At 42.2% G+C, this 25,237-nt stretch overlaps 1 long non-coding RNA gene across 1 annotated transcript; it reads left to right on the top strand.

The window, feature by feature from the left end:
- Positions 1-23,244: 23,244 nt before the first annotated feature.
- On the top strand, positions 23,245-23,778 carry LOC135767256 (uncharacterized). The gene is made up of 3 exons (XR_010541981.2): positions 23,245-23,351; positions 23,435-23,535; positions 23,645-23,778. It is a non-coding gene; the product is annotated as an uncharacterized lncRNA (long non-coding RNA).
- The last annotated feature ends 1,459 nt before the right edge of the window (positions 23,779-25,237 follow it).

Here is a 25,237-nt window from a genome sequence, read left to right as displayed (position 1 = left end):
ATTGCATGAAGGTCACCTACCCTCTTAACAGAGGCCAATGTTAGCAGGGTCAGAGTTTTCATTGATAAAAACTTCAGACTCACAGACTGCAAAGGCTCGAACGGGGGTCCCTGCAGGGCTTTCTGCACCATGGACAGGTCCCAAGGAGGAATAGAGGGAGGGCGCGAAGGATGTAGCCTCGTCCTGCCTGACCTTGCACAGTGTCTGTGCGATTATGCTCACTGGTGGAAATTCGTATTTGCGCATCCCCCACGGCCAGCTGTGTGCCAACGCATCCACGCCGAGGGCGACAGTGGGTATCGTCCGGCGACGCAAACAGATCTATCTGTGCACGACCGAACTTCTTCCAGATAGACTGAACCGTCTGGGGGTGGAGTCGCCATTCGCCGGGGCGCGCAGCTCGGTAAAGCGCGTCTGCCGCTGTATTGAGCGAACCCGGGATGTGAATGGCACGAAGGGAACTCAGATGCTTCTAACTCCAAAGGAGGAGATGACGGGCGAGATGGGACATGTGACGAGAGCGCAAACCGCCTTGACGGTTGATATACGCAACGGTCGCAGTGTTGTCGGTGCGTACTAGTACATCCTTCCCTCGCAGCTCCGTAGCGAAGCGTACAAGTCCCAGATATACAGCCCACAACTCGCGGCAATTGATATGCCAGTGCAGCTGGGGTGCTGTCCACACCCCCGAGGCTGCAAGCCCGTCATACGTGACTCCCCATCCCGTGTTGGATGCATCTGTGTGTACAACAGCATGCCACAAGATCTGTTTCATGAAAAACCCTGCTCTCAGAAACGCAGGGTCTGACCACGGGGTGAATGTTAGACAACACGCAGGTGTAATGGTTACACGGTGAATGCCGGCGCGCCAGGCTCTCCTCGGAACTCGACCATGAAGCCAACGCTGAAGCGGTCTCATATATAGCAGCCCGAGCGGTGTCACAGCCGCGGCTGCTGCCATATGTCCCAGGAGCTTCTGAAATTGTTTCAGAGGGACCGCGTTCTTCCCTCAGAATGAACCGAGGCAAGCAGAATCGACTGGACGCACGCTTCTGTTAAACGCACCGATAAATCGATTGAGTCCAGTTCCATCCCGAGAAAAGAGATCCTCTGCGTGGGGCAGAGTTTGCTCTTTTCCCAGTTGACCCGAAGACCCAGATGGGCGAGATGCTGAAGCGTTAAGTCTCTGTGCTCACAAAGCGTCCGCCGAGAATGCGCTATTATAAGCCAATCGTCGAGGTAAGCCAATATGCGAACACCGCTCTCTCTCAGGGGCTTTAACGCCGCTTCCACTACTTTCGTGAATACACGGGGAGAGAGAGACAGCCCGAATGGTAGTACTTTGTATTGGTATGCCGAATGCAAAGCGGAGAAACGTCTGTGGCGAGGGAGAATGGACACATGAAAGTACGCGTCTTTCAGATCTATTGCTGCAAACCAATCTTGGGGGCATACTGACTGAAATAGAGCGGGCGTGGCGGGCTGCCAACGGCTGTTCCTCCTCCGATGCCTGGATGACGTCCTGGGGGGGGCGGAGGCAGCCGCGGCAGGGCGCCCTCGGTGAGGAGCAGACTGGGCAGCCGGTGCTGGTGGACGAGAGGCAGGCCTCTTGCGCCGGGGCATGATCTTGGAGATCGTTCAGTCTGCTTCTGATCGGCGGTGAACTGCTGAGCAAATGACTCCACCGACTCGCCGAATTGGCCGTTCTGTGACACTGGAGCGTACAGGAACTTGTTCTTGTCCCCTTCCGTCATGTCAGCCAGACACAACCACAGGTGGCGTTCTTGGACCACGAGTGTAGACATCGCACGACCAATCGCCTGCGCCATCACCTTCGTTGCGCGGAGAGCCAAATCAGTGGCAGCCCGGAGCTCCGAGAAGACGGGTGAGTCGTGTCCTCCCTCGTGCAGATCCCGTAAGGCCTTCGCTTGATGGACCTGCAGCAAAGCCATTGCATGCAAAGCCGAAGCCGCCTCTCCACAAGCCTGATGGGCAGCGCCCGTTAAACCGGACGACTGTCTACAAGCCCAAGAGGGAAGGGTTGGGCGGTCCTTCCAAGAGGCAGCGGTGGCCGGACACAGCTGCATTGCGACCCCCCGTTCCACAGGAGGGATCCCCGTGTAACCCTTAGCGGCTCCGTTGGTGAGGGGGGAGGGCTGAATCGGCCGTAACCGGGTAGAGTACGGCAACTTCCAAGTCCGTGACAGCTCCTTGTGCACCTCGGGGAAGAAAGGTCCTGGTGGAGAGGGCTGTGAAGCCCGGGCAGCTTCGAAGAACCAATCACCCAGGCGGGACGGTTCGGGCTGAGGGGGGTTAACCCACTCTAACCCTATGGTCTCCGCCGCTCGAGCGAGCACGGCCACCATCTCCGGGTCAAACTCCAGCGTCATGACCCGACCAGAGGGAGGAAGTACGTCGGAGTCAGCTTCGGAAAGAGGGGCCCCACCCTCGGGTGTTGCGGTCGAAGCGGATCCAGAGGGAGGCACAATGGATTCTACAGCCATCGTAGAACACGACGCTGCAGTCTCCATAGGCACCTCTACCGGCTGAGGACGGGAAGGCTGAGAGCCGAAGGACGAATCCACCGACCGGCTCAGCACAGTTAGACGCAGATCGTCCTTAGAGAGCTTCACGGCCGCTCTGTGGCGGCGGTCAGAACTCACCAGACGCGGACGCCGTTCCCGTAGAAACGACAACCGCCTGCGTAAATCCAGAAGGGACATCTCCTCGCAGTGAGAACATGCACCCCCAGCGAACGCAGCCTCCGCTTGCTCGATGCCCAAGCATGACAGACAGCGCTCGTGACCGTCCTTTAGACCCATGTACTTGCCGCACCCAAGAACACACGGATGAAAAGCCATTCTGAAAAGAACGCTGATCTCCGGATATACGATAGAGTGGCTGTCTTTAACAAGACACAGAGCTCTCTCGTATCACTCTTTTAGGGAAATTCACTCTAGATGCTCAGTTGATGATGCGCACAGGGATCAGCAACCCACTCACAAAAACTCAAAACAAAAAAGATGCAGAGTAGTGGAAAAACTGCGGCGTCCGCTGTGGTACCGCTAGTCCAACAAACTTCAGCAATTGTTTCCCACCAGAGCAGAAAGTAGCTTCTCAGTAGCAGATACTTCCGGCTTTCGAAGCGATAAAAAGCTAATTTCCATATTTGCACCTGCTGCTTATATACGCACCTGGTGGGGCGGCGCCAGCATTATGCAAATATCTCAATGCCAAGTTCATTGGCGTAGTATTTGAAGCAGATTGGTCTCTCTAAGCGAGTTCCCAATTCGTCGGTCACGACGTGACGTCGTAGTGACCGACTGAAAGGGAAATAAGTATTCTTATATATTAAGAATAACAATATGATACATTTATATTGCGCTTAAATGCTTTACATATGGAAAGAAGAATTAATCTCAACCACCACCAATAAAGTTTTAACATTATTCTTTAGAATGAGATTTTGGTTACTCAACTGCTTTTTCCTATTTTCAAACAATTGTCGCTTCGGTTTAGGGTTAGATTTGGTGTTTGCGTTAGTAGGTCACTTTAAGTATTGGTTTATACTGTTTTTTCTGATGTATTCTTTTATATTTTCTTAACTTTAAACAATTGTCGCCTGGCGTTGAGGTTAGAGCTGGGTTTGGGTAGGGATGTAATTTTATGTAAATCTAACCCTAAACCGAAGCAACAATGTTAAGAAAATAGGACAAAACAGGTGAGTAACCAATCCGTGAGAATGCCTTGGAAAAATGAGCAAAAATTCTGTGACTATCCCACGGAACTTTGTGAGATCATGTTAGTTGGCACTCATTAGATGGGCCTGACATATAGGAAACCATTAAAAAGTCAAGAATGAGGAAAAGCACAGTGGCTGCTGCAAAACTGTGTGAAATGTAGCAACGTGCTGGAACTCAATGTTTTACATGCTCCAGTACATGGTAAAGATCAAAGACCTTTGGTTTCCAATGCCAACATTAACAATCCAGGAGTGAGAGACTGTGATGTCCTTCAACCTTTTGAAGAAATCACGACTGAGATGAGCTCAGAGGTGTATACATATCATTTTAAGTCAGTTTTTTTCTACACAAACTAAGTGAATATCTTCAGTAAAAAGTCAGTATTTGTTAAAATAACTTTTTATAAATATATTTAGTAGAAAGTTGAAATTGCATAACAATAAATAAAACTCACTGATTATTACTGACAAATAACCATTGATTATTTTCAATTTTCTCACAGTTTATGACAGGCTCAAAAGCTATCCTGATTGCACGAGGGCTACAACGATTCACTGCCCATAAACAGTGAACCCCCCAAACAGTGTAACAGTTTTGGACCTTATAAATAGGCTTGCACCCGAAATGGATAAAGACTTTCACTGCTGGAAAGGGTCCCAGTACTGGCTAATGCCACCTTTTTGGACCCAAGGTTTAAGTAGCATTCCTTTTTTAATGACAGGTATGCAGGTGAGGCTCATGCTAGAGTGGAGATGGCCACCACATGTGCAGCAACACCATCATCAGCTGAAGTTGAAGAAGTTGAAGCTGCCACCCCAGCTGCAGCAACTGCAAGGACTTCAAGTCAGCCTGTGTCTTTGATTTGGGCTGATTTTGAGGAGAGGGTGACCAGTTTGAGGCCAAATCTTCAGAACCCTCATGCAGAGTCCTTGCTTGAGGTCAAGGGTTTTCTGTCAAAACAGCTCATTTCCCACACAGCTGATCCCTTGGAGTGGTGGAAGGTGCAGTCACTGGTGTACAAAACTTGTGTGTGATGAAGACCAGGGGCCCGTTCTTCCTACGTCGCTAACTCAGTTCAGCTGGATTTGATTGTTGAGGATTTGGCATGATCTTGGATCGTTTGGTTCTTCGAAGCTCATCCTAGACTTGCTGTCATAGCAACAGGTCTGTAAACTCAAAACTGCTTGGGAGCAGGCTTATTTCATGTAAACAGGATTAGATTGAGGCTTTATAAGCGGAGGAGATAGGGAAGTCTGTCGCAGCCATGTCTTGTCCGTTTTTACGCGAGCAACCTGTTGCGGAATGTGGAAGCAAAATGTCCAGGATCAGTGCATGATTCCAGAATTTTCAGAGTCACATTTATGCACATTATTTGAAAGTGGTAAGGGAACATAAATGTCAAGATCACAGTATTACACACACACTTATGCTGAGCCTAACAAAACTGCATTTTGATGGGATCCTGCTTGGAGACAGGGGCTATGCCTGCAGGCAGTATTTTATGACGCCCTTCCCTGACCCAAACCCTGGACCACAAACCTGTTACAATGCAGCTCTAGCCAGGACAAGGGCACACATTGAAATGACCTTTGGGCAACTAAAGGAAAGATTTCAGTGTCTGAAAAGTCTGAGGGTTGCACCTATGGGCTGAAATATGTGCCACCAGAAACTGAATTTCAATCATTTATATTTGAATTTGAATCGCTAAACTTGAATAATTGCATTGAAAAACTGAATTTGAATTGTATCATTTGAAATTAAATTTATTAGTTTGAAACTGAAGTCTAATAAAATTTGATCCTCACTGAAAATTAAACTCTCTATATATCTTCACATTCACTTCTCATAATTCAGATTCAGTTCTCAAATTCAATTTTAAGTTACTGAGACAGACATCCGGGTAGTTGGAGAATGAAGGAAGAGCAATCGAGCACAGATCGATAGATAGCGTTCATTGGCGCACAGGACTCAAAGAATAAATGATAGAAACATCTACTATGGACAGCACTTACGCATTTAATTTGTCTGCTACTTTTTGCCAGCCCACTCTCCTGGCTTTTGCAGACTTTGAGGTGTTCCCTGTCATTTTAATTAAAGGGACACAAGGCAGCATTTTTATGTTAATAAATCATCTTCGTAAGTCGGTATATGGTTAAATGACTCATTACATGACGAATGAAGACTCTCATGCCCGACCCTACCGTCTGTAGGAAGAATACCCCACTTGCAAGTTCGCTGTATCCGACCCGGTGTCCTTCAGTCTTGTAAAGTCTCAGATGTAGAAAGCATTTACTCCCAGACACTAGGGGGAGCTAGTAGAGAAATAATACTTAGACTTGCCTTGTGTGCCTTTAACAGCATAACCTTCCATTAAAAGCTCATGTTCTGCTTGTGAGAAAAATTGGGCACGTTCTTTGGCCATGCTGAACAGCCAATAACAGCGTTGCTGATCAATGTTTCTACTATCAATACATATCCCCTTTTAAACCAACACATGAACGCGCAATTATCTCAGATAACTCAATCCAGCGATACTAATCATACACAACAGGTGTGTTCGATGAACCCAATTAGCCGGATCATGATTAGCACAATGATATCATCTTGGATGTGTCATTTGATCTCGGATGTGATAAGCGACGTACGAAGAACGGGCCCCTGGTTGTGCATAGTTGCAACGTCAGTGCCCTCAGAGAGTTTTTTCTAACAAAAGGGCAAATCCTGTCAGAGAGGAGGAGCAACCTGACCACCACCAAAGTTAGTCAGCTGGCATTTTTGAATGGCAACCTTAAACACACAAAAAAGTAATCTCTACAGGGATATTTTTTCATACCAGCGACCTTTTAAGTTTAATCATGTTCATACATTGCTGGTACATTTTGCATTTTATTTGATCATAGTTGCCATTATTTTACAAAAAATACCATTGTGTTTTATTTTTGCCTCAAACCCTTGAGGGATTTGCACATTTTGTAACAAGTTTTGTTTGCAGTTTTTTATTATTATTTACTTAAAGAGGCTAGTTTAAAGTTCATACAGTTTACCTTATATAATTTGGCTATTTAATAGGATTTGTTTACATTTGTGATATTTAAGGTGTGCTTATTAATGTGTGTCAGTGTGTGTGCCATTTAAAATTAATATGTTATGCATAACATAGCATAAGACTCAGAACTCATCTTTTGATCTATTAACCACTCTTCTTTCATTTATGGGAGACACTGACTCACCTAGGCTAAAATAGCAGGTGAGGGCATGGCCTGTGTATAAGAAGTTTTTATTATTATTATTAATGTCATTGTTAAAGGAATAGTCTACTCATTTTCAATATTAAAATATGTTATTACCTTAACTAAGAACTGTTGAATCATCCCTCTATCATCTGTGTGTGTGCACGTAAGCGCTGGAGCGCGCTGCGACGCTATGATAGCATTTAGCTTAGCCCCATTCATTCAATGCTGCCATTTAGAGATAAAGTTAGAAGTGACCAAACACATCAACGTTTTTCCTATTTAAGACGAGTAGTTATACGAGCAAGTTTGGTGGTACAAAATAAAACGTAGCGCTTTTCTAAGCGGATTTAAAAGAGGAACTATATTTTATGGCGTAATAGCACTTTTGGGAGTACTTCGACTCGCCTGAAAAGTCCGCTCCCCTTCTCACTCTCATAATGGGAGAGGGAGGGTGTTACTGTGCCAAGCCGAAGTACTCCCAAAAGTGCTATTACGCCATAAAATATAGTTACTCTTTTAAATCCGCTTAGAAAAGCGCTATGTTTTATTTTGTACCACCAAACTTGCTCGTATAACTACTCGTCTTAAATAGGAAAAACGTTGATGTGTTTGGTCACTTCTAACTTTATCTCTAAATGGTACCATTGAATGAATGGGGCTAAGCTAAATGCTATCGTAGCGTCGCAGCGCGCTCCAGCGCTTACGTGCACACACACAGATGATAGAGGGATGATTCAACAGTTCTTAGTTAAGGTAATAACATATTTTAATATTGAAAATGAGTAGACTATTCCTTTAAGTGGAAACACATGACTAGGAACAAGTTTCTTTATCACTTGGGAAATTATGACCAAGTGAATCAAGTCACTCGCACAACCCCATCACATTAGTGAGTGACTCAGAATAACCTGAATCCTTAAAAAGATCTGGGTTGACCATCACTACTAAATTTATATTTAGCTGCTGTCGTTTTTGTCCATGGGATTGCATCTGCATTAAATATATATAAGGTTCAGTAGAGTCCTCAATTTATTTAGCTTTTATATTTTTACAGTGATAAAAAATTAAACGTATGTATTGACTCAACCAGCAATTTCCGACAACAACTCTTTTCTTTAAAATATAAGTGTATTAAACGTTTATAAAAGATAATGAAAGTTTTTATAATCTATCGTCCTCCTCGTTTTCCTGCACAACATAAACGTAACAGAAGATTGGACCCAAACAGTGTCCTGTATCAGTGTTTTTTGTTTTCCATCTACAGTTATCGTGTTTAGTTTTTGCCCCTTACTGTCATGGACATCCCTGCGGTGCAGTTATAGTGTCTGGAGAAGGGAAATTGCTCCCTCAAAGAACACAATTTAGACTTTCTAAAGTTGGTTCCATTTACCACCTTTCTGGACAGCTGCCTCTGCACTTTTTTTGCTCGCTGGACTAAACACCACAATATGAGCTCAGCTGTCCGAGGAGGCCTGGCAACTCCACCCTGGGGCTTCATCCTGGCTGGTCTCTGGCTGTTCATCAGTCTCCTCATGGTGCAGGCTCCTCCCACCTTCGTCACCACCTAGGTTCCATTGTCTTTTTCGTTGTTGTTTAGTTTCCCCCCTCCAACCACTTCGGTGTAGTTTAAGTTACGGTGCGGGATGCGCCTAGGGACACGGGGGGAAGTGTTAGATTATAGTCTTTGTTTAGTTTTTCCTCATATATCATTGTTTGCACCTGCTCTTAATTAATCATCCTCACCTGTTCCTTTTTTATCCTCATTTACCCTTGTGTATTTTTACCCTTGCTTTAGTTCAGTCCTGGTCTGATCTCTGTTTGCATACAGTTTGTATCCAGTTAAGGTTACACGTTTGTTTGTGTGTATTATCATTAGTAGTTTATTAAAGTTATATGTTTTTGTAATCTATTGTCCTCCTCGTTTCTCTGCACAACATAAATGTATAAAATTTAATGAGGCATGAATGCTTCAGGACCAATGCTTTGTCAATTTTTTCACTGGGGTATGCTGGAAAAGTGTATATGGACTCATTTTCATATTTTTTCCAGGATGCCAATCTTCATTTCACGATTGACATTTAGAGAATGTTTTCATTTTTTTCATATTCTTCATTTCCTTTTCTTAGAATTAGTTCAAGGTCATAGGAAAAGGTTGAAATAGTAAAGTTGGCTGGCCATTGCTGTGAACGTTGACACTGGTTGAAGGAAGCTTTGGACCCAGAAGACATGCTGGCAGTGTTGAAATTGAAATCAGATATAGTTTCTTCTTGAACTGGCATTAATCCAATCTCCCAAAACACTTTAAGAGTTGTTTTGTCTTTAAGTAGGTAACTAATGTCAATCAGATTACAGAGTTGACTGTCAAATGCAGGGTCTTCAAACTAAAGTGTAAAGCCATGGGCAATCTCAAGTTTGTGACAGATTTTGTCCTTCATCTCTTGCAGTGATGATTGCTTTCCAGGAAGGTCAACCCTCTGAATGTTGTTTTGGTCCAATATCAAAAGGATTGCACAAGGATACCTATAGAAATATAGAAGACAGTATCAAAGAATTAAATTAATTAGATTATCATCTAATCATAAATAGCAGTAGTAGTGTCTTGGTGTATATGTGCACATAACTTACTAGCAATGGATAAACCTCTTCAGACACACCAGAAGCCTTCTCCCAACTGTATACCCAGTAAGAGGGTAGACATAATTTACTTCTTTAAAATGTTTTACACATAGTTTTCTATTCTTCAAATAACCTCAAAGGCACGAAAAAGTTCAATGTACCATAATGCCATGCTTTTTAGGATCAATAAAACCTCACCATAAGTGATCAAAATATTCTGAATCATGCTGAACTCTGGTAAACCAGGACATGAATCAACAGAGACAATCAATCCCTTTGTGTAAGTTGTTCCATGGACAGTGTGTCATAGCAAAATAAAGTGTTTAGACACCCAAGCTTTCGTTCAATGGCAGCCTTCAGGTTTGGTTCAAGTAAAGCTGCTCTAATGGTTTTCACCTTGTTGACTTTTATCATTGGTTTAAAAAGGTGAATCTCGAACATACGGTGAGGAAAATAAGTGTTTAAACACTCTGTTATCTTGTAAGTTCTCCCACTTAGAAATCATGGAGGGGTCTGAAATTGTCATCGTAGGTGCATGTCCACTGTGAGAGACATAATCTAAAAAAATCCAGAAATCACAATGTATGATTTTTAACTATTTGTATGATATAGCTGCAAATAAGTATTTGAACACCTGTCTATCAGCTAGAATTCTGACCCTCAAAGACCTGTTAGTCTGCCTTTAAAATTTACATCTCCACTCCATTTATTATCCTAAATTAGATGCACCTGTTTGAAATCATAAGCTGCATAAAGACACCTGTCCATCCCATACAATCAGTAAGAATCCAACTACTAACATGGCCAAGACCAAAGAGCTGTCCAAAGACACTAGAGACGAAATTGTACACATCCACAAGGCTGGAAAGGGCTATGGGGAAATTGCCAAGCAGCTTGGTGAAAAAAGGTCCACTGTTGGAGCAATCATTACAAAACAGAAGAAGCTAAACATGACTGTCAATCTCAATGCACTACTCAATGATCATATGAAAGTTGAGAAATCAGCCCAGAACTTCACGGGAGGAGCTAGTCAATGACCTAAAAAAAGAGCTTAGACCACCGTTTCCAAGGTTACTGTTTGTTTGAAATCATGGTTTGAAATCATGCATGGCACAAAAGGTTCCCCTGCTTAAATCAGCACATGTCCAGGCCCGTCTTAACACTCTGGGGTCGACGGCGGCGCAGGCGCCGCAAACTCTTTATTTTTCAATCACTCCACAAAGAGACTTAAATTACTCTGCTGATTTTTGACAGACAGATATGATTTATACATCATTTAAAACGTTTAAGTGTCTACTTTTTTTCTGTCCACTCCCAATAAAAACAGAATGTTGTGCTTTTCGCAAAATTAAGAAAATAAACATGATGCGCATTTTGTTCTCTCTCCCTCAGTGAAGTCCTTTCAGAAACGCGTCAGAAAAATAAACTGTAACTTAACGAATACTTGTCGTAGAAACAAAAGATAAATGTCTACATAATGCTTGGAATGTCTCCTTTTAAATTATGTAAGTGAGATTGAAAACAGATATTGTCATTCGGTGTAAACTGTATGAAAAGGACGAGAAGTACCGTATTTCTCCAGTTACCTCATTATCTGTAATGAGAAGAGATCACCACACCCCCGCGCCATTGAAGTGAACGAGCAGAAACATCCATATGCATGACTCGTGTCTCCTGCAGTCAATGGATATGCAATCCACAATCCAGTCTCTCCATTCCTTGTATTTCCATCCGATTGCACCAAACATGACATCTAAATCTTTATTTACTTGCGTATGTGTGTCAGTATCTCCAGACGCGAGTGTTTTCTTTGTTCTTCCGTCAAACAGTTCACGCGATTGGAACGCACATACACAAACACGCGAGTCAGGAAACTCAACACGCTTTTTGGTATTCTTATAAAATACGCGATTGCAAATAGTACAATCCTTATTTAGTTGAGTCTAAGCGCATATCTCCGCACAGCAAGTTTATTAAACACAGGATCACTCGCATGTGCACACATTCACTGCTTTCATGATCAACACGTGAGGTAATGGCGGCAGCTGTAAACAAACATTGATAAGTTTATCACGCGTGTCCCTTGTTGTGTTTCTACTATAATGATTACAAAAACACAAATAAGAGTCCAGACAACGATAGGCAGTTGTTCTTTTGAGCTTTTTACTGCACAAAAGGAAACCTCTCGCTGGCCAACCAAACACAAACCCTGTGTTCACTTTAAGATGGCCAAACAGTACCTTTACCATGATTAGGCTACTATGGTTTTTAAAAGTTAACTTATACTTGTGAAATTAATAGAAAATATTTCAATAGAAATTATATATATATATATATATATATATATATATATATATATATAATATGTGTGTGTGTGTGTATTTACATTATATTGAAAAGTAAACCTTATCATGGTTTTACCAAGAGGAAGTTACATTTCTGTTGAACATCCCCACAAGGCTCATTATGTGGCTCATTATTCAACTCTTTTGTCTCTCAGCTGTCAATCACTGATTATTCAGGAGCTTTCCCGCCTCCACGCATACAGCCTTTCCCAAGCAAAAGTGTCTTAGAAATTGTAAATCAATATCTTGCTTTATGTGATTGAGTAGGCCATATGATTTTCACATCATTTTGAAGAAAAAACTCTAGACTACTAGATCCTGTTTTGAAAAGTCTTGGGAAAACATGTTTAGAATGAGTTTTGTGGAGTTATATCAGTGACTTAAAAATGTTGCTTTTTCAAAAACCACGCATAAACATTTTTCTCTCAAAAATACAAACATGTATATACATGTTGATATGATATTGTAGCCCAGTTTGTGATGAACACAGTGTTATGAGACTTTTGCCATTAATATGTTTTTAAGCAACTGAAAAAAGCACAAATGTCAGTGCATGTCAAAACTTAGACCCCAGAGGGTTAAGGTTGCCAGTGACCATTTGGATGATCCAGAGGAGTCATGGGAGAAAGTCATGTGGTCAGATGAGACCAAAGTAGAACTTTTTGGTCATAATTCCACTAAACGTGTTTGGAGGAAGAAGAATGATGAGTACCATCCCAAGACGACCATTCCTACTGTGAAGCATGGGGGTGGTTGCATCATGCTTTGGGGGTGTTTTTCTGCACATGGGACAGGGCGACTGCACTGTATTAAGGAGAGGATGACCGGGCCATGTATTTTGGGGAACAACCTCCTTCCCTCAGTTAGAGCATTGAAGATGGGTCGAGGCTGGGTCATGACCCGAAGATCACAGCCAGGATAACCAAGGAGTGACTCTGTAAGAAGCATATCAAGGTTCTGGCATGGCCTAGCCAGTCTACAGACCCTAACCCAATAGAGAATCTTTGGAAGGAGTTCAAACTCCGTGTTTCTCAGCGACAGGCCAGAAACCTGACTGATCTAGAGAAGATCTGTGTGGAGGAGTGATCCAAAATCCCTCTTGCAGTGTGTTCAAACTTGGTGAAAAACTACAGGAAATGAAGTGTTTCTTTGCAAACGAGATAAATCTGTTTTTAAATTTTTTGTCAAAACATGTTTATTATTATGTTATCATGCTAATATTTTTGTTTTATGGTGCTTAGTGGCATTCTTTACGTTATGAAGGTTTAAATCAAAACAAACCAACTGCAGTTGAATTGATATTAATTGGAATGCACAACCAAAAAACAAGATTTCTGAAAAATTAAAAAACAGAGTTATCTCGTTTTGCAACGAAACTCTTCAAATGTCTCACCTCTATATTTGCAAACAAAAGCTACTGTACCAAATATTAACATTCGAATTGGGAACGCGTCTTGCGGGACCAATCTACTTCAAGAAACGTCTAAAACGCCAATGAACTTGGCATGCAGGTATTTGCATCTGCTGGTGCCGCCTCGCCGTGCGAGTATTTAACGAGAGGCAGGTGCGAATATCAAATCACTTTTTTCGCTGAGAAAGCCGAGCATCAGTGCCCGGCCAGTATCAGCAGTGGAACAGCAAACTGTGGCGACGGGACGTGACGTCTCCGTTCCCTTCCTTACTTCAGGGAACGAGGTTACATATGTTACCGAGACGTTCCCTTTCAGTCGGTCACTATGACGTCACGTTGTGACCAATGAATTGGGAATCCCTACCAAAGCGCCACTGAAGCTGACCCTTCCAGTGCCTGCGTAAACCCTCTGACCCTCCTTTTTAGGGAGACAGAAATGGGGTTGGAGCAGAGGCCGGTCACAACTTGTTCCATAACCAACGATAGTGAACTAGGTGAACTGGGAAGCGAACTCGTCAGACGGAACTAAGATCGCTGCGGAAAGAGTACCCTCTAGGGGTCAACCACTAAGATGATGGTTTAAAGACTCACGGTCATAACATGAACTCCATTAGTAATATCTCGTACTAGAGAGGCGCGGAGCGAGCTCCGCTAAGGGAAACGTGGTAAAAAAAGAACTTTCCACAGAAATACTCACATAGAAACCCTCAAGGGGGACGCAATGTGGACGCTAGCCTCACCCAGGTTGGGAACGCGTCTTGCGGGTCTGATCGAGCATTCCCGGGGGTCTTCTCATTGAGAAGTACACCATTCAACAAACAGGTTCCAATTCAGCGTATATGCCTGTCTCGTAGACGGTGCTCGCGCTGCAGAGATGGTGTTAGATACCGCCTGGGGTAAATCACCTAGAACCTCCTCGCCCTGTCCAGAGACCACACATGGAGGTCCCACAGATCGGGTGCGGGTGCCATAATGTGCCCCCTTCTTGAGAAAAGAAGGTCCTTGGGGAATCTGCCAGGGAGGGGATGTCGTGAGGAGGGTGAGCTCTGGAAACCAACTCCTAGTGGTCCAATATGGAGCAACTAAAAGAATGTACTCCTCGTCCTCCCTGACTTTGCACAAGATCTGTGCAATGAGGCTCACTAGGTGAAAGGCGTATTTGCGCAGACCCCGCGGCCAGCTGTGTGCCAGTGCATCCACACCGAGTGTTCCCTCGGTTAGTGAATAAAACAGGCGATAATGGGTTGTCTCTGGAGATGCAAACAGATCTATCTGTGCTATGCTGAAACGTTTCCAAATCAGCTGAACCGGCTGGGGGTGGAGTCGCCACCCACCGGGGCCCGCTGCTCGTAAAAGGCACGAAGAGACCTCAGATTCTTCTGACTCCAAAGAAGGAGAAGACGGGTGAGATGTGACAGGTGATGAAAGCGCAAACCGCCTTGGCGATTGATATACGAAACAGTCGCAATGTTGTCGGTGCGAACTAATACATCTTTGACTCGCAACTTGCTGCTGAGATGGACGAGAGCAAGATATACAGCCCACAACTTGATGCAGCTGGGGTCCCGAGGCTGCAAGCCCACCGTACGTGGCCCCCCACCCTGTGGTAGAGGCATCTGTGCACACAATGGCATGCCTGGAGACCTATCTCAGTGGTACACCTGCCCTGAGAAATGCTGAGTCTGACCACAGAGTGAAAGTGAGGCGGCATGTCGGTGTAATTGTTACCCGAAGTAACCTGCTGAGCCACACTCTCCTCGGGACTAGGTCGTAAAGCCAATGCTGAAGCAGTCTCATATGGAGCAGACCAAGCGGTGTCACAGCCGCTGCTGCAACCATATGCCCCAGGAGCCTCTGAAATTGTTGCAGTGGGACCACTGTCTTGTCTTTGAACGTATCCAAGCAAGTCAGAATCGACTGGACACGCGCATCCGTTAGATGTGCTGTTAGACCGACCAAGTCCAGTTCTTTACCGAGAAAAGAGATCCTCTGCACAGGGCAGTTTGCTCTTCTCCCAGTTGACCTGAAGACCGAGACGGGCAAGGTTTTTGAGCACACAATTTATGTGAGTACAAAGCACCTGACAAAACTGTGTTATTATGAGCCAGTCGTCGAGATATTCTAGGGTGCGAACACCACTCTCTCTCTCAGGGGTCTTAAAGCCCCCTCCGTGACTTGTGTGAAGACACGGAGAGAGAAAGGAGCCCGCCCCTTGAACACCATGAAGAAACGTTCTGTGTTGGGGAAGTATGGAGACATGAAAGTATGCGTCCTTCAGGCCGATGGCTGCAAACCAATCCTGTGGGCGGATACATAGATAAATGCATTTAAAAACAGCATTCTAAAGTGCTTGACTCAGTACACGCAGGTCCAGGATCGGCCGCAACCCGCCGCTTTCTTGGGTACAATGAAATAAGGGCTGTAAAACCCTGACCTCATCTCGGTTGAAGGGACCGGCTCGATCGCGTCCTTCGCCAGTAGGACAGCAATTCCTGCACGTAGTACATGCATGTTGGGGCTTTTACCGTAGTGAAGCGTACAAATTTGGGGTGAGCCGGGTAAACTGAATTACGTAGCCGAGAGGATCGTACGTAAAAGCCATTGTGACAGGCTGGAAAACTGTTTCCAAGCCTCCAGACACCGGACGAGAGGGATTAATGACACAATCGGTGTACCTGCGGCGAGCGGAGCAGAGGTGAACGCGAATGAATGCTCTTTGGCCACATTGACAAAAGTGTTGTATAATGCAATACTCACCTGGCTCCGCTGATGGGTGGCAGAGCTGGAGAGACTCCATAGTATGGGTCCCAGGCAGCTGTGACACCCGCTGGCGGTAGGGGAGGACGTTGGGTTATGAGCCGGTCCGTAGCTCCCGTGTACCTCTGAAGGCCTGGAGAAGAGTTTTTTTGTGATTCTATGGCTATGATGTTGCTGTACATGATAACACATTTTTGTATGACTGTTCCTTTGTATTTTATTTTGTATGGTGAAGCACTTTGGTCAGCAGAAATGCTGTTTTACAGGTGCTATATAAATAAAGTGACCTTGACCTAACTCCCTGAGGGGGCAAAGGAAAGCTCCTGAATGACGAACAGGAGTTCGCTATTGGCAACATGGTGATTACTGACAATGAAATAAAACTGAAGGACATCCAGTCTAGAGTTATAGAGAACAACAGTGTCTTTAGGAACATTGCAGTAATCAGCACAACATCCATTTCTCAGACTCTAGCTAAACGCAAAGAGTTCAAATGAAACAATTACAGTTTTTTCAATTTTATAGCCGAAAATAAAAATAATAAATCATTTTACTAAATCATAGCTGAAATTCCCCCCAGGTGTTCTGTCTTAGTTATAGTAGATTTAGTAAAATGGGATAGATTGGAACTGAATTTGTTGGCAAATATGGATCAAAGAAAATGTTTTCCTCTTTTTTCACCTTTTCGTTACAAATGATTTCAATAAGGTGAAAAGGTGCTACAGTATTCTATACAAAGAACTGATTTATGCAGAGAATCATTCGAATTTAAAAAAATAAAAGTATAAAAGTAGATCATGTATGTAATGCATTTTTAGTGTGTTGTGAATGAAATGAGTGTTTCTGAATGAGAATTGTTGCAGTGTTATGTTAGTCTGAGTGAGTTTTGGAGGTGAGAGTAACTGTTTGATCAACATTAATGCTGGTAATGCAGACTTTGTGAAGAGTTTTAAAAACATGGTTTCAGTATTGAACAATGCTTGTTAGCAACTGAAAACTGTATAGAAAGTTTCTTTTGAAAAGGAATGGTGAGCACAAAGAACTCCTTCACAAATATGTCGAGTTAAGTTTATGCAATACAGTCATTACTTTACTGTACATTGTGTGTTTTGCAGTAAACTACTCTATAAACATGGAGTACTTTAGGACATACAGTAGATATACAGCAAAGCGTTTACTTACACTGTCTGATTACTTTCAGAGGGTCATGGAGTTGGAGACCAATTAAATCCCACATTTAATTATCTATGCTGACAAGGCTGGCTTTAACTTAGCAAAAAGGTGTCTGCGCAGAAGAAACATAATTGGCAAAAGGGCCACAGTTACTGTGCCGGGCCAGAGAGGAGCCAACATCATCATGTGCGCCACAATCTCCAGCAATGGTGCACCCCTATAATACCGACCGCCTTCTCCTGTTTTTAGAAGACCTTCACTAAAAACTTGTACCAGAGGTAGAAAGGGGACAGGTGAGAGACCACTTGCCAATATACATGATAACATGGGACAATGTGTCATTCCACTATTCCCGTGCAGTCACAGCATGGTTTGATGCCCATCCTAGGATGATGTCCCTTTTTCTTGCTCCTTCTCTCCTTTCCTCAACCTCATTAAGAAGTTTTTCTCATCCTGGAGATGGAAAGTTTTTGACCATCATCCACATGACCAAATGTCCCTCCTGGATGCAATGGATGCTGTGTGCCAAGACAACACAGCTGAACATTGGCAGGGGTGGATAAGGTATGCCAAAAGATTCTTTCCACGATGCCTTGCCAGAGAAGATATCAGGTGTGATATGCATAAGAACATGTTGCCAAATGCAGAAGACTGGGCAGATTAGATTTTATTCTTCTTATTGTTCTTTTTCCGTTTGTATTTGTTGTGTTTTCAAATAATATATGGCAGTTATATTGCATTTTTTTGTTATCTTGCAGTAATATCCTTTTGCAAACAAAGTCAATTGCAGCAATTCTATCTCCATCTTCGTTTTATCATTAACCGTAATTTCTATAAAGCACTCTGAGATGGGTCTTTTTATTAAATTTCTGCAGCAAAAGACCCCTAATCCCAACAAAACAAAAATGTAGAGAGGCTTCAAAAGAAACTGCAGTGCAAAACACATCTGTTGTCAATGCAATATACTGTCTGGACACATATAAACTAATGCAGTTTCTGTAATTACATCTGATGTAATTGCATCAATTACAGAACCTGCAATAACAGTTTCTGTAAGTATTGCGACTCGGATCATGGATGGACTGCAGCGCGAGAATCGGGCTGCATGTGAGTGCCTTGGATGAGGCGATGCATGCTTTCATGGCAGTTTTCGAAAGTCTCCAACCATGCCAGAAAAGATCGCTAGATTTGTCCTAGTCGCTTTTTTAATAAAGTCGCTAAAGGGGTCTAAAAAGTTTCTTAAAGAGCACCTATTATGATATACATGTTTTTAAACATCCTTTTGTGTGAAAGTGTGTATTAGTACATGCTAACGATATTCAAAAAGCACATACCTCAAAGAAAACGATGACGCGAGTTATCGTCTCTAACGTTCGAGGACTACAAAAAACACTCGGATTGTAGGCAACAGTTTACTTCCTGGGATTAGTGACGTAGATAAGACCAACATTATCATAGTTCAGCCCTCTCTGCTTTGCTTGGGTACGCCCTCAAAGACGAGGGTGGGGAGCGCCGAGTCAGAAGAGAGCTAAAATGGCGGAGGTTGGGAGTCCCTGCTTTGACTCTGTTTGCAAACTCTTGTTTCATTGTTTAAGCGATTAAATCTCTCGAGTAGACGCTGTCTCTTTAGATGCAAGGGCAAAATAGCACTTTATGGACTTACACAGAGGACATCATGTTTAATACGGTTCCGGAAAAATCCAGTCAGAAGTTGTTCACGGAGTTTTCACAATAACTGCTTCTTATGAACCGAAGCTGGATTTGCGCGACGTTTCCTCCTGAAAGTTGGATTACCGTGCACTTCTGGATCACAGGCTGTAAGTATTCATGTTTATTATTTGCCTTTACTGTAAGTTACGTTACCGGTAACCAGAGCTTAACATTATGTGCTTGTAGAGCTCAGATATATATCTATGTGTAGAGCTAGAGCTAAGCTTGCAAGCTAATTGTTTTGTGTTGTAATAATGTATTTCATAAACAACGTACCATATTTACACATGTGTATGTTGAATTATGCAGACTATCGTTTTTATCGATGTTTATTTAGATGTGTTTACAAACTTGCTAAGCTGTTCCAGCTAAACTGTTACCGGTAAAGTTTGTTCTCATGATCAAACTCAAGAAACTCTAAGTACAGATGATTTGTTTAACGTTATATGTATTTTACTGTTGTTTTTACTTGAAGCTTTCTTAGATTTTGAAACGAAGTAAACTCGTAATGTGTGTTGCTAATGTTGGGCCATGTAATATGTAATACATTAACGTTTTAATGAATAGTCTAACGATTTATAATCGTTGTACTCTATTTGTTAGGACTCTGCCATAATCTTGTTGGTAATTATATCTAGTTTTGTATGGCAGGGTTCTAACAGTACAATGTTTTGTGTGGGAGAACGTGGTTTTGGTATTGTCATATTAGACCACGTTTTTCCCGTGTCTTGTGACTTCTTCCCCGCTCCCTTGTATTCTCTTGTCATTGTGTGTTATTTTTTCCCCGCTCCCTTGCATTTTCCAGTCTTTGTTTTTATGTCTTGTTTAGTCGAGTGTTCTGTTCATGCATATATATATTTATATATATTTATATATGTTTATATATATATAAATATATTTCTGGTTTTGTCTTGTTGGTACTGTGGTTGTCTGGTGTTTGTATGTGTTTTACAGGTTCACGTGTGCTTCCCTCACAGGTGTTCCTGTTCAGTGTGATTGCCTCCTCTCGTCTTCCTCACCTGTTGCTTGTTATCCTCTCGTCTGATCTGTGTATTTAAAGGTGCTCTAAGCGAATTGAAGCGTTTTAGACCATAAAACATTTTTTGTTACATACCGGAAACATCTCCTCACTATCTGCTTGCTGCCTGTCCGCTGATCAAACTGTAAAAAAACGCGATCTCTGTAGATAGCCCAGGCTTCACAAACGGCAATATCAACAAATGGGCAAACCTAGCCAGCACAAAACAAAACAAAGTATTCCAGCCAATAAACGGCAAGAAGGATTTGGGGGTGGGGGTTGGGCGCGTTCATGAAAGCACGGAAGGGAGGGGGAGGGGAGGAGTTAGCTACGCTCTGTCTGTTTGAAAACAGTTCAAACATCAACAGGAAGTGACGTCGCACATTATTCGCTTAGAGCGCCTTTAATCCCTGTGTGTCTAGTGTGTCTTTGCAAGTTCGTTTGTCAATATCAGTTTGTCAATGTCAGTACTGTGTATTAGTGATGGGCAGAGCGAGGCTTCGTGAAACACTGAAACAGTTGAATCAATTGTGTCGAGGCTTCGAAACATGGATCGAAACCGCCTCCACAGTGACACCTAGTGGTCATTTGCACGTATTGCCATAGAGCAGCCTTGACAAGGTTTTAGACGAGCACTGACAAATTGTATCCCACATGTTGTGTAATAGATATAAGTGATCAGGTGGGAGAGTGGATAGTGTCCTAGACTCTCATGCAAAAGCCCTTTGGATCGAACCCCGGGAAACGCATTGTTATTACCGTCGTCACAATTAAGTTACATATTTTTTGTTGTTGTTTTAACATCTGTTTGACAACTACATGAGCTTTTAGGCTCATCATTGTCAATAACTATAAGCTGGTCTATTTAATAAATAAATTGAATAGAGATAAATACCACATAAACAATAAGAAATTAATAAAATATATCAAGCCACCATGTCACATATAAATATCTGCTGTGTGTGGAAGGACTTAGCCTACTTCTTTTTTACAGATAATTTCTCCAGCCTTTGAAAAACTCCTCTCACAAAAACCCACAAGGTCAATATGCGTTTATTTCACTTTTATACAGATGTGCGATTGTGTTGTCTGTTCCCGACCGTGCCAATCAAACGCTGATTCGGCAGACCACACCTGATGAAACATTTAATGAAACACTTCGAGGCTTCGTTTGGTCATAGTCACGTGACATGGGTGTTTTGAATCACGCTTCGGATCAGTGTTGAGACACATCTGCGCTTCGGGATCTCGCAAAGCTTCGGAACGACTGTTTCGCGTCAGCCATCCCTACTGTGTATGTACTCGCCCGTTACTAGCTTTGCTAGTTTCTAGTTTAGTCTTGTTGTGTGCTTTTGATACGTCTAGTTTGTTCATTTATTGTTTCCCTTATTCTGTACTCACTGCTGCCCAGGAATCATTCTCTAGATACTGTTTCTGTGATCGCTGACTGTTATAGAGACTGCTTTCTCCATCTTCCTGTTTAAGGACTGCAGTGCTATCTTCCAAGTTGTCCACTGCTCTGCTCTCCTCCTCAGCTCCGACTGCCAGTTGGTTGGGCGCTGTCCAGCGTACCCATTCAGGGCCTGCAGCCGCGGTCCAGCTTGGCTGGTGTATTCACCGCGGCATTGGTTCATCTCACCCTGTTTCCCCTCAGAGGATCATTTACCCCGTCAGTAAGCAGTGGAACATTTTGTGGTGTTGTGGAATTAATTAACTGTTGTACTATACTCTCTCCCACCGTTCGTTTGTCTGGCCGGAGCCCGAACGTGTGTGGCTTGTCTCCCCAGTGTCTGTGTGTGCTCCTCGCCCTAGCCGTCTGCCTCGGAGTGGCCTTTGCGCCCAGACGTGCCATTGTCTGTTTACATTCATTTTCTGTTAAATAAACATTTTTGTTATCCGCACTGGGATCCATTTGCCTGTTTTCCCCCACCCTAACACTATTGTTATAATATGTCTTTTTGACTGAATACATGTTTGTTTTATTTGTCTATATCCTAGATTCGCAGCTGGACACATCCTTCTAACTAACACTGTATGCAAACATGCAACATCATTACACACAGTACAAGCAGGGTTGCTGCAGGTTTCACCAAGTCAAATTTAAGACTTTTTAAGACCTTTTTAAGACCATTATGAGTGAAATTTAAGACCAATGCGACACAATGATCTCAGAAATTCTCAAAACATATTTTTATTTTATCTTTTTTTTACAAATAAAATCCACTAATATGGGAAGATCAGTATGGTCAGCTGCTGCTATGTGCCTTGTTAACCTGTTATAAACTTTCTCCACCCATACGTTATATGCATAAATATGCGCTATACCGCCATCGCATTTATTCGCCTCTCTAATTAAAAAATAATTAAATGAAAAGGAAATTTACCATTTAAAGGCTGTTCGTGGTTTGTTTTGTGTTGCTAACAAGGCCGTTTCTAAATCCGAAGGCTGTAGCTCCAGAGGTTGCATTTGTAGGCTGCATGTGTGAAAACTGTGTAACACTAAAGTTGACTTCTTGTTGGTGGCTCGGGACTCGACAGCTGACTGTTTAAGTTGATTTTCAATAAAGCAGTGTTGATTTTTTCGCAGGTAAGCCACGGGCTAGTTGGTTAAATTAACACAGAAAATATTTTTGCTTATAAAAAACTGCATTTAAGGTTTGTTTCTCGCCAAACCTACAGTATACAGTCAGATCACAACACCTGAAATATAGCTTATGGCATGAATTGCGTGGATTATAATAGCCTACATTCGTATCCTCTTTAAAAAATAATGATTAAAAACTGGATTGAAGTGACATTCAGTGACACGCGAAGTGCAGAACATTTCTTTTTAGAGGCCCACCCATCAAATACTTTCTTCCTCCGTCACTGATTAGTTCTACAGCATTTTAATTTACTATTTTATTTTTTTTCAGACAATTCTTTTCGGGAATAAATGGAGGTAAGAAATTTAAGACTTGGGTTAATTAAATTTAAGACCTAGGATGAAAATCTGGCCATTTTTAAGACTTTTTATGGCCTTAAATTTAACTTTCTAAATTTCAGACTTTTTTAGACTTTTTAAGACCCCGCGGGAACCCTGACAAGGAGTCAGACTGGCATATGAGGAGCAAAGTTGTGTAACACATATGATGTATTTAACTAGTGATACCACTACCAGTCTTAAATGTATAACTGATGATGACAAAGTTTTTTTTCTCTGCATAATCATAGGAACCCAGGCAGTAGCATCGTTTCACAATGTTTCCATCACCATCATCAGTGAATGCCTTTGCCGTCCGTACCCTGAGATTTCAGATTTGCAGCAAAAAAATTGACTTTCCCATTTATTGGAATGCTGTGCAGGTATTTAAGTATTTTAGTAACTGTGTTAAATAAAGTAGTATTTACTTTTACAATAAATGTATTGCTTGTTTATATTATTAAAGGTTGTACCTTGCAGCCATCCATTACAATGTCACCAAGCCGTAACAAAAGCAGGAGAGGGAAAGTACAAGGCTATGTTCCCAAAACACACAAGTGACATACCGTAAGCAGTAATGTTTTATTTCAAATACATTCATATTTAAAACTTAATGTATGAAGCAGGGAAATAAATGATCAAAACAAAAGATTTATTGACTGCAATATTTCTACAGTTATGTGGAGGATGTGATCAGGCTTGTGTTTGATGAGGTATTTGAAGATAAGCTGAAGGAAACCCCGATTCCAATGGACCTGGCATCACAGTTTGAGAGACCTTCAAAGGAGGACGTGATTGCATGCCATCTTCAGTGCAGGGGTCGTCGGAAGCCAACATTCCGATCAGGAAGCTCCAAGCATATCTGGAGAACAACACACGACAGGATGATAACCCTAAAGTGTCGTCTTAGATAGCACCAGCTGACAAAGCTTTGATATGCCATTTATCTGAATAGATGGCTGTAAGAAGTGAATTGAACAATTTTTGAAAGAAGAGCACAATATGGTTACTAAAGTATGTTTATTTGTATATTGTTTAACATTTAAATATATATTTGTAATAAATAAACTTTTGACTGACTACTATATTTTCTTTAAAGTTACATCTTTTGTTCTTTTGGGTACTTTGTTACTATAATAATACTTTAGTGTTATTGGTTTAAAAATGTAATAAAACTTACTCTAGTCCTGCGCCTCAAAGGCTTATAGTCGGTACAATAAATGTTCTGTGTGTAGGGATTTAGACAATTTGTGCAAAACCTGGATGATGAATCACGCAGGTAAGAAGCCCTGGAACCTGTTGCATTCTCCTTAAAACCTAATAAGTAAAAACATAGCACTTTTAAGTAAGCAGTCTTTCATAATAAAGTTTACCATAGTAAAATAATGTAGAACTAACATTCATTGCAATTAATAATTTTTTTGTGCTACATTTGGTGTTTCCATATAGTTTGCACAGTAAAATAGCATGTAAGCAGTCTTTTATAATAAAGTTTACTATAGTAAAATAATGTAGAAATTACCAAGTGAAATCGTTTAATAATCATTTCAACAAACACTTTCTATGTGCTACATTTCGTGTTTCCATATAGTTTGCACAGTAATATAGTATGTAAGCAGTCTTTTATAATAAATTTTACTAAAGTAAAATAATGTTAACAAGTGAAATAGTTTTATAATCATTTCAACAAATACTTTCTATGTGCTACATTTGGTGTTTCCATATAGTTATGTAGTACGTTATAATTACCTTTTGGATTTTCGTCGTTTAGCATTCTGGCAGAGCTAAGGACACCTAAAAAAGTTAAATCCAATCGCATTCATTGACGGAGATCGTTTATATCGTAACGGCCTTCTGAACTCTCTGGATCGAGCTCGAAGTGGTAAGGCAGTACAGCCACCATCGTTTATAGAGAAATATAACGCTTGTTTACGTTGCCTCTGAGGCGGTGACTCTCCCACGCGTAGTCAGGGGCGTAACCTTTCAAACACATGCCGAACCCAGCTGACCAATAACAGTTGAGTAGTCATCTGACCAATCCGATTACACTAGACATTTTGGGAGGCGGAGACAGGAACTAAACCGAGCGTTTTCCAGACAGTGGGAAATCGGTGAGGTATGTAAGCAATTTATAAGACTCACAATGCATTAGTTCAAGTTTTAATAACATGTATGTACTATGGGATATTGCAATAACGTGCTAACGTGCCAATTTATTAGCATAATTGGTGCTCTTTAATCTAGCGACAAAATCACCAAGTTGGCAAGA

Source organism: Paramisgurnus dabryanus, chromosome 6 (assembly GCF_030506205.2).
Source record: "Paramisgurnus dabryanus chromosome 6, PD_genome_1.1, whole genome shotgun sequence".
Lineage (NCBI taxonomy): Eukaryota > Metazoa > Chordata > Actinopteri > Cypriniformes > Cobitidae > Paramisgurnus > Paramisgurnus dabryanus.
The sequence above is the reverse complement of the archived record's forward strand: the minus strand, read 5'-3'. Positions and strand labels throughout refer to the sequence as shown.